The sequence below is a fragment of the Oryzias latipes genome, chromosome 18 (assembly GCF_053564925.1).
Source record: "Oryzias latipes strain Hd-rR chromosome 18, Olatipes_Hd-rR_3.1".
Lineage (NCBI taxonomy): Eukaryota > Metazoa > Chordata > Actinopteri > Beloniformes > Adrianichthyidae > Oryzias > Oryzias latipes.
Genome location: NC_136254.1, coordinates 31,137,547 through 31,147,122, shown reverse-complemented (window position 1 = coordinate 31,147,122; position 9,576 = coordinate 31,137,547). Strand labels below are relative to the sequence as shown.

At 43.1% G+C, this 9,576-nt stretch overlaps 1 protein-coding gene across 2 annotated transcripts in view; it reads left to right on the top strand.

The window, feature by feature from the left end:
* Positions 1–412: 412 nt before the first annotated feature.
* The window catches only part of LOC105356351 (uncharacterized), a 72,436-nt gene continuing 63,272 nt past the window's right edge, over positions 413–9,576 (top strand). For both annotated transcript variants that reach the window (XM_023965831.2, XM_023965830.2), the window contains exon 1: positions 413–543. The gene's annotated coding sequence lies outside the window, so the exon portion shown is untranslated. The remainder of the gene's footprint in view (positions 544–9,576) is intronic.

The following is a 9,576-nucleotide window of genomic DNA, read 5'->3' as shown; positions in this document are numbered from 1 at the left end:
CATTTATTTAGTATTCAAGATAAAGTAGGGAGAGGTTTGAATGTCATAGTAAACGCCAGAGATCATGGCATAATATCACGGTTGAGAATGGGACATACTGGTTTAAATAACACATTGCATCTCATAGGGAAACATCCAACTGGTTTGTGTGAGTGCGGGAAAGGGGAAGAGTCAGTGGAGCACGTTTAATGTCATTGTGAACTGTATGGGGAAGAAAGACGACAGCTGGAAAGTAGAGTACGGTTGATAGAGGGTGAGTTTAAAAAAGCTTTAGGGAGGGGAGGAGAATTTAAATGGTGTGATTATAGTCTTTAGAGCAGGACCAGGTTATTGAGGAGAATTTAGGGGTTTATTTATTTTTATTATTATTATTTTTTGTTAGCAAGTCCCCACTCTGACCCACACTCCAGCACAGTAGGTGGCGGTAATGCACCTTCACGTTGGTGCCTCCCGCCAATAAAACCACAAGAAGAAGAAGAAGTTAAACCCAGCTGCAGCGTCGGGCGTGATTGCAGAGGCGCGTGGAGCGTGGGGGAGTGACAGGTACGTGATCACAGGCGGGTAAAGGTCCACGCAGTCGTTTAAGTTTCACCGTCAGTTGTTTATCGTCACACCTTTGCCCTCTTTTAGCATTTTACAAGAGGCGCGGTGAAACTCTCACACCCGCTCATCGTGGCAACAGATAATTTGATGGCTGATTCGAAAAAAACAAAAAATGAAACTCCTTAAGTTGTTCGTAGCTCTTAGGAGGAACGCACGAGCGCCCCCATAAACAACATTTTCACGCGCTTTTCTTTTAATATTTGTTTTTTTTTTTTACTTGGGAACATTCCTCAAGAAATTAATGCCATAACAGACAATTTAAACGTATTTTAATTAGTAAATCTTAACAGAAAAGTTAAGTTTCATTTTAGGTCAAGTTTCGTTTCATACTTGAAAAATAGCCTGTTCAGGAAAGTCGAGCAGCGTCATCAGCGAGGGCACCAGTTTTTTTTAAATTCAACTTTAGTGTTAGCAGCATCTGTTTAAGGAAAAAATAAAAAAATAAATTTGGTGCTGATTTTTAGCTTCTATTTGGAAGAAAAATTAAAAATCACCCAAATTCTGTTTCAATTTATGCCTGAAATGAATTGTAAATTTGTATTTATTTTTTATTTTTATGCCAGAATAGACTTTCAAGGGTTGCGTTTTGTCTTTTATCAATAGAAGTGTGTTTAATCACAAGAAATAAGATACTTTGATGAGTCCATAAGGTGTTTACAGCACCTGTACATACACAGAAAACGTGGAATCAGCAGCATAAATATTTAATGGTAGAAAGGTTAATAACAAAAAAAGGTATAAAGACTCCTAGTTATTTTAGATTTTTGTAAAAGTTTAATAAAGTGATGACTTGGACAGTATTCATAAACCTGTAAGAAAACTAACACGTGTATTGGCCGTTGTGCGATGTATCATAAGGTCTTGTTGCGGTGGCGTTTTTTCCCTGCACTGTGGGTAGAACAGTCCACGTTATGGTATAGGAGAATAGAATTTGTTCTAAACTAAAGAGGAGAAATTCACCCAGTGTTGAAATTGGTTTTAACACAACCTCAATGATATCAGACAGATGACAGAAATGCACACGCATGGAGGGGTTATTGTTCTCGATGCCGTCCAGCACCGAACCAGCTCTTTGAACAAGTTTAGGTCTCTGTCTGTCATGTCCAGTATATACACGGTAACAACTGTTGAGGTCTCAACAGGACAGTGTCACCTCACCAGAGCCCGGTTCACCTTTTGCAGTTTCACTGCAATTTAGATTGAACTTCATTTTTCGAAGAATTTTTGAAGAAGTGTAAAAAGGTCTATGTCTGAGAAATTGTATAAAGTGTGTAGTGAGGAGTTTTACAGTCTTAAAATATTTTGGAAACATTGTAAAAAAATAAAGCTGACTTCTTTGCAGATTTTAACTATCGCAGGTTATTTTTGGAACTTGATTCCCATGAACGATGAACAATTTTTATACCAAAAACTCTACAAAAGTATCTTGCATAGACCCTAGTCCCCTCACCTTTTTGTACAGAGCCTCTGTGTTTGCACTTATTACTGGAATGAAGCCCATTGAGACGACTGGTTGTAATATTGGGCTATATAAATAAAATCAAATTGAACTCCAGTGCAGTTTAGGGATCAGGCCAATACCCTTTAAGAATACAATGCTGTCTGATAAGTTGGTGTATTTGAGCTGAAAACGTTTGCCGATTGTCATAACTATATTGTCTTCTGAAAAGTCTGTAGTGTTGGCTTTTCTCTTGAGGTTGTTATGACTTTAGTTAGCCACTATAGGCCCCAGTTCTGCAGTTTTTGGTTAACCTGGTTTAAAAAATGTTCGTACAACCAATGTATTAAAATGAACAGAGATGTACTTAATTAATAAAATGATTAGAACTTGCATTAAAACTTTATATTTGGGGTAAATAGTTACAAAATTACTTTGAATGAAAAATAAATGAACCAATTTTGTATTTTGGTGAAGAATGATTCAAAAATGTTCAGACCTAACGGAGAACACAAACGGATCATTTAGCCTAGGAGCTTTTCCCTGGTATTTCCTCAAATTTGTGTTTGTCAGATGAACAAACCACTGTCCACTTAAAAAGTCAGGGTTCTCTACTTGTAATTTTTCAAGCAAATGCATCAAATGGGAACAAAATGGTAGGCTTGGTGTAGAGAGGCCCCCATCTTGAAAAGAGGTCCCTTTTTTAAATTTTTATCATGGCGTTTGGCTCCACCCCTTACCAAACCAAACCAATTACGAATCAAAAATATCCTAAGAAAAAAAAACATTCACATGCATTTTATGTGTGACACATTCAACATAAACAAAACGTGTCTCCAATGTAACACCAATTTCTAAACTAAAATGCAGAATAAAAGGGAAACATTTAGAATTTAAATTGGGCCTGTCAAAGGAACCCAAACTCCACCGCTGAACATGTGTGCGCCCACTGACGCGGTCCAAAACAAATCCACTTTAAGCCCTCACGCAGTGAAAACGTGTCACTGTGACAATGAAAGAGATGACTTCAGAACAAAAATGAGTTTATTTCACTCACTGTAGGATTAACAACACAAAACTGTGCAGTCAAGAAGTAGGAACGTTTTCCTTCTTTTTATTTTGACCAGTGAAGAGTAAATAAACACAGGAGAAAAGCTTGAACGGTGCAAAACTCCAGGTCATCTTCAAGGATAGATAGTTCTTATCTGAACGCAAGGTTACGTCCAGCATTCAACCATATGAACTGCTCATACTCCTAGAGTCAAAGGAAAAGCTTCATGAACTCGACTGGGACTGAGAAGCAGTCTCTGTGGTATGTATAGTCTTTTTTTTTTTTTTGGTAGGAAAAATGTTACATAGCATGTAGCTGTCAAAATGTCAGTATAACGTGTTCCTTCGTTTCTCGTGAGTGTTATGTTCTAGAAATCCACCTACAAGAAACAAAATCCATGAAAACTTTAATTTTTACAATGATTCTTGACTCTTAAAACTCCTCATTGGAGAATTTCTACATTTTCTCAGACACATATTTTCATTTTCACACTTTTTCTCTCTTGTTTGAACCCTCAAAGTTCAAACCTTTGTAGAATTTTCTTTTTTTACCAGGATTATGGAATAAAATCAAAGATCTGATTGCAATAGAAGATTTTTGTAGACAATACACGATCCTGAGGACAATAGGCCAATCAGAATGCAAAACACAGTGTGCTTTAAAGTAAAAAATCAAGTGTTACACTAAAGCAGTGTTTTTCAACCAGTGTGCTGCGGCACACTAGTGTGCCGTGGGAGATGGTCAAGTGTGCCGTGGAAAATTGCCCTCATTAACTGATCTAAAAACATTAACCATCTCCAGGAAATCAGCTCTTTGTTCATCCAAACAGGTCCTGATAAAACACTGAGTAGTTAGGAATATGAAAGATCATAAAATACTTATTTCTTTGTGTTTAACTGATTCTATTAAAGACATTTTGATAAGAATGACGGCACCGCGATTTACCTGCAGCTATAACTGTTTTCTGAAAAGTCCTGCAGCTTTTACTGTCTCCACGACTCCACCAATCATTCTTGAAGGCTTAATCACATGTCATCAGTCTGACCAATCAGAAGTGTTTAAAGTCTAAACTTCCTTGTTCCAATTTAGCTCATAACTCACTCATTTCCAACAAAAACATCAGCTAAAGCTCGTCTTTAGCGGTGTAGCTTTCCACAGAATCCGGTATCAGACCGTGGAACAAGTGAACAAAACCATGAAACTCAGAGACGCAAGTGTTTCTGCCGTTTTCTCGCCGTATTCACACTACATCTCCCATGATGCATTGGCTTAAAGGGACAGCGCCTTAGCGTACAATGAGTCGTCCTTGTTACACGGATTGAAACCACAACGAACATACAGTTTGTATGTAACTTAACTTTTATTACATCTTTTAGAAAAAACATCTGCAACTTCCTGCTTTTTCTGCCACAATTATCACAAAAATGCACGTCAGATTGCCGGGGGGGGGGGGGGGGGGGGGGGGGCTGTAGATCAAAACAGACTATGAGTTTCTGCTTTTTTTTGGGGGGGGGGGGGGGGGGGGTGCTGGTGTGCCGCGGGATTTTTGTCAAGGTTAAAGTGTGCCGTGGCTCAAAAAAGGTTGAAAAACACTGCACTAAAGAAACCCATAAAACAGGGAGACTGTGAAAGTGAGAGACCACTGTATGCACATGAACTCAGGATAGATGTCTGTCGTCCTTTCTTTAGACAGTTGGAGTTGGAATCAACAATGTTGAATTAGAAAATGGGAAAAAACTAAAACTGTTACCAAAGGAAAGGTTTATTATGGAGTGAATTTTGTGCCATCATACCAAACGCAATACTCAACTGTTTTTAGCATAAAACTTCAAAATATTTTCTGTGCTCAAAAAATTATTTTCCACTTGGAACTCAAAAATACGTACAGTCAAAAAACTTTTTACGCAAGAGAAATTCTCTGTCTTTTGTGCTCAAAACAGAGCGGCGCATCGCAAAAGCCAGCTAATCAAGTCATGTGACCTCAATGGTCATGTCAGGGCCATATGTTTTGTGATTACATGTATTTTTACTGTTTCAAGAGAAAATTCATTTTTTGAGCAAACTAAATTTTTAATATTTTATACTCATGGAAAAATGGCACAACCAACACTCTATAGTTTATTTGTGACGGCAGCTGTTTTGAATTTTCAACTTCTTTTGTTTGTCCTCTCTCCCTTTGCTTTTTTTCTTGAATTTACACTTCCAATTCAGAATGTTTGTTCTTATAGTTGATCCTCGTTTTTTTCGGGGGGGGAGGGGCTTTGACCCTATTGGCTAATGGGACATTGAGTGACAAAGATTATGGTCACGTCATTTCCTGTCCAGAACAGTGCCTGGTGTTGACGTCATCTGTCAGTCTTCCTGATGGGGCGTATAGAAATGTTTTTCTTTAATTTTTTATTATTTCTTTCAAATAAACACTCAGTTTTTTTCTTTTACTTTAACCTTATCCCCACTTGACCCTATCAAGTGAACAGAAGACATATTTGATGTTTTTATTTTGTTTATTTATTGATTTTTACTTGCCACCATCAAAGCAGGATCAGTACTTATAGTTTCACTTGCACAAAGTCAGAGATTATGTAGGAATATAGTCAAATATTTGATCAATTCTACCAAACGGCTGCCGATGGTCGTCGGTGTCAGACGTAGGTTGAAACCCAGCCGTGAAGTGAAACTGAAACAGATGTTTAGGAGGCGGCAAACTGGATGAGGAACACCCAAACTCTGACACCAATGTGAGGCTGTGAAAGATAGATCATGTCAGATGAGATGGCTGTACTGCATCAACGATTTCTAAGCAGACTGGGGGGCTCTAGATGTTCAAGCTCTTCTGGAGAAGAGCAAAGGCCAACATTGAGGATCAAAGACACAGTGGTTAGCTAAAGAAACTTGATGAAGCAGATGAAGGACACCTCAAACTTAAGAATCAGGTGATGTCCAGCAGTACCATCAGTTGAGAACTGACAGAAACTAATTGGACCCATCTATTGTTCAGATGGGGTCTGGACAGAAGTGTCTCCATGGAAGAGTTGCAGCAAGAAAGCAACCAATGTGGAGACAAAACCAAGTGGCTCAAGTGTGCATTAAAAACAGGAACTGGGTTGTAGAAAAAACACAGCAGCTGTTCTGGACTAATGAGTCAAAATGTGAAACATTTGGTTGTAGCAGAAGGAAGTTTGTTTATTGAAGGCCTGCGGAGAGACGTAACCAAGTGTCTGCAAGCAACAGAAAAGCATGAGGCTGTATTTCTGCAAATGGGGATTTTAGTCAGAATTCCTCTCAGTAAAGTGAAGCGTGGAGATTCTGTTGTAATGAACGCGCACAGACGGGGTTTCCAATTCAAGCCAAAGATTTATTACCCTATCAATATTTCTAATGCAGATATCCGGGCTCAATCAATTTCCCCGAATGCCTTTTATTAAAACAGGGCTCACGGCAGGAAGACAAAGAAAAGAGCAACGTTTCTCTCCCTGTCCGGGGATTTATACAATGTATTGATGAATATGTAAATGCAGAGAGGAGAGTGTAGAATCCGTCTGGTCAGTGGTCTCTATGGCTCCCAAAGCCATTAGCTGTCACATAGCCATCTGCACAGAGAGAATCCAGAACACAACCTACAAAGACCATGAGTGCCTGGCACAACCTATCCTCCCATGTGTCTCACATGTATGGCATGCATGATCTGCTGAAAATGATTCCCAACCGGTCCTATGGGTTATATATTATTAGGTTTAGGCAGATATTTACCCATCATCCAACACCATCAAGGCGGCGTTACCATTTAGTTTGCAGCAAGACTATGGGGTCAAATCCGGATCAGCTTGAAAGTGAATGGAAAAACCAGTTCAAAATTGGAAAAAAATAAAACAGTTTTATTTTTTTTTTTAATTTTTTTTTTTTTTTTTTTATTTTTTATTTTTTTTTTTTATTGGTACGGGGCAGGGGGGGTTGACGGGTCGGGGTCTCCGCTGAGGCCATCGGCGGTTTCCCCGGCCGGTTGGCTGCCTCGGTCCCGTCGAGGCCTGACCAGAGCTCTTCTAGGGCCGGCGTTTGGGGGTGGGGGCCTGGGCTTGCTCCGGGGGGGGCAGGCGCTTTCTGGCTCCCCTCTCTCTGTGTGGGGGTGGTGGTGCTGGGCCTGGGGTGTCTGCGCCTCCGGGGGTGGGGCCCCGGGGCTGGGTGGGCCTGGCCCCCTTGCTGGGGGGGGGGGGGGGGGGGGGGACGGCTGTTTGACCACCGGGGGACAGTCTATCATCTGTCCCCAACTTACCCCCTTCCTCATATAACCTCATAATAGGGTGAGGGGGTGGGGGGCTTAGCCTGCGATGAGCCTTGGGGGGGGGGGGGGGGTTTACTAGGCAGTGACCCCCCTCCTGTGGTTGCCGTATGGAGTGGGCCCCCCCTCTTTCGGTTTTATTTGCACCTTAGACATGTAGGGCCCTTGGTAGGGGGGGTGCTTGGACATCACTGCCAGCAAGCAGCGGATGTCCTCCTAGCACCCTACCCGCCAATTTTAACCGCACCTTAGACATTTAGGGCCCCTTGGTGGGGAGGGTGAGGGGACGTCACTGTGAGTAATCAGGAGACGTCCCCTTAGTGCCCTACCCGCCAATTTTAACCGCACCCCCCTTAGTACACACACCCCTCCCCCCTCAATATATACATCCCAACATAAACACACACACATGCACACACACACTCTCTCAAACACACATACACGCACACACATTTTGCAAGGAAGGTGGGACCTAGGACCATCTGTCCCCTGCCTCTTCCCTGGTGGGGGGTACAGGCCCCTTTGCAACGGCGGCTGTGTCCCCGGGGTGCCGGCTTCCTGGGCCCGGCGGTGCTCTCTCCGCGCGGTGGGGGGGTTCACATTACATCTGAGCCGGGGGTGTTTGTGTCCCTGGGGGGTGGGTTCTGGTCCTTGCTCCTGAGTGCTGGGCCCCGCCAAATTTCCAACTGTGGCCGAGCCTGGTCGGGCCATATTTACAACACCCCTTGTGGGCCCTCTTTTTTCCCCGGGGTTCCCCCCTTCTGGGTGGGGGCGGCGGGCCCCTGCCTCGCTCCTCCCTGGACCAACCGTGGGCCGGGCGGATGGCTGCCTGGAGTGCGGAGTGGGTCTCCCTTGGGGGGTCCTGGCTCGTACCTGGGGTTGGGGCGGGGGGATGCCCGGAACTCCTGGGTGGTGGTGGGGTGCTCGTCTGGGGCTGTGGGCGTCCTTCTCCGGTGGGGCCCTGCGTTGGGTTCTCCCGGCGCGGCGGGGGGGCTGCTCTCCTGGTTGGGCTGGGGCGGCGCCCTCTTTCCCTCCGTGCCTCTCTGCTCTCTGGCTCTGGGGGCCTTGCGGCGGCCCTGCTGGCCCTGGCCTGGGTGGCGGGCTTGGTCGCCCGGGCGGCGGTTGTTCCCTGCCGGTTCCCGTGTGGCGTTGGGGGGATTCCGGCTGCCGCTGCTGGTGCGGTGGGGGTCTTGGGGTGGGGATGGCTGGGCACTCTCCCTCCTTCTTTTCACGTTCCACCATCCATTTTAGAAGAACATAAACACTCACCTGAGCACAGGTGTTAGCTCAACAGACTGAATGACTGAAATATTTCACACTAATTGGTTTTAAGGCATAAGTATGCGTGTGAACACTATCTGTTTTGTGTACATGTCGACAGGTGGACATTTTTGCAACTAACAGGTGTGTTTATAACATTTGAGTGTGTGTGTGGACAGGCTCCGCCCTTTTTTTTTTTTTTTTTTTTTACATTTGAACCTTACCATAATGATTAACAACCAGTAAACTTGTTGCTTTATGCTGCTTCATGGTCTTATCCCCCTTCCCCTCCTATTATCACCCCCTACCCCCCCTCTCTCTAACGTCCCTCTCTCTTCTTCCCCTCTTTCCTTTTCCGTCCGGTCCAACACCAAAGATTTTCAGACATGTTTGAAATTAATAAAGTTTGGCCTCAATTACAAAAGGGGTTTATTCAGAAATACCTTTGGTTTGTCTGAAGATTAATAACCCCTCTTGTTAAAGTAAAATATGTCCAACCCAAGAGGCCCTCAGCTCTCATCTGTCTGCCTAGCTGTTGGACAGGACAAGTTAAAAAAAAAAAAAAAAAAAAAAAAAAAAACAGTTTTAAACTTAATGTACACATTTTAAACTTGAAATATTACAAATTAGGAAAAAAGGATGTTTTAAAATTTTATTTCAATAAATACCAAAAACTGGAATTAATGCACATTTCAAAACTGTTAATACAATTTATATTTCTTACCCCCAAGTTTTTAAACATTTTTAAAGGGCATAGCCCCAAAGCGGTGATGTCACAATGTGAGGACCCACCCATTCTTCCAGGAAGAGTGAGATGCCAGTCTAACACACCCACTTTCTCCGCGGCGCTAGCGGTGAACGGCTTCTTTCTCTTTCGGCTTTTCCCATCAGGGGTCGCCACAGCGAATCATCCTTTTCCACCTCACTCTATCATGAACATCTTCTACC